Source organism: Camelina sativa, unplaced genomic scaffold (genome assembly GCF_000633955.1).
Source record: "Camelina sativa cultivar DH55 unplaced genomic scaffold, Cs unpScaffold13836, whole genome shotgun sequence".
NCBI lineage: Eukaryota > Viridiplantae > Streptophyta > Magnoliopsida > Brassicales > Brassicaceae > Camelina > Camelina sativa.
The window spans coordinates 1-337 of NW_010934867.1; the positions used below are offsets into that span (position 1 = coordinate 1).

Consider the following 337-nt stretch of genomic DNA (forward strand, 5'->3'; position numbering starts at 1 on the left):
TCTTGTATACATTTTTGACCTTTAGGATACAACAAGAAATGCAAAGATATTTGTCAATCAAGCAGACCCAACAGGTTCGACCAAACCTAGTTGAAGATTTTTTCGTTTATAAATTTTTGGTATGAATTTTTCCCTTTTCAGTTTCACCATCTAGAACCTTATGTTCTGTCTGAATGCAGAGTGCTGATGCTCCTGATGTTCAGAAAAAAATCCTATTTGGATTCAGAGTTATGTCACGTGCATTTTCCGACCCCCCAAAGACTGAGCAAAACTTTTTAATTCTTGATCAACTGAAAGATGCTAATATCTGGAAAATTTTGACCAATCTGCTTGATCC

General features: G+C 35.6%; 1 long non-coding RNA gene across 1 annotated transcript; it reads left to right on the forward strand.

Annotated features, from left to right (window-relative positions):
• Position 1: 1 nt before the first annotated feature.
• Positions 2 to 274, forward strand: LOC104775412. The gene is made up of 2 exons (XR_765899.1): positions 2 to 74; positions 180 to 274. It is a non-coding gene; the product is annotated as an uncharacterized LOC104775412 (long non-coding RNA).
• Positions 275 to 337: the final 63 nt, after the last annotated feature.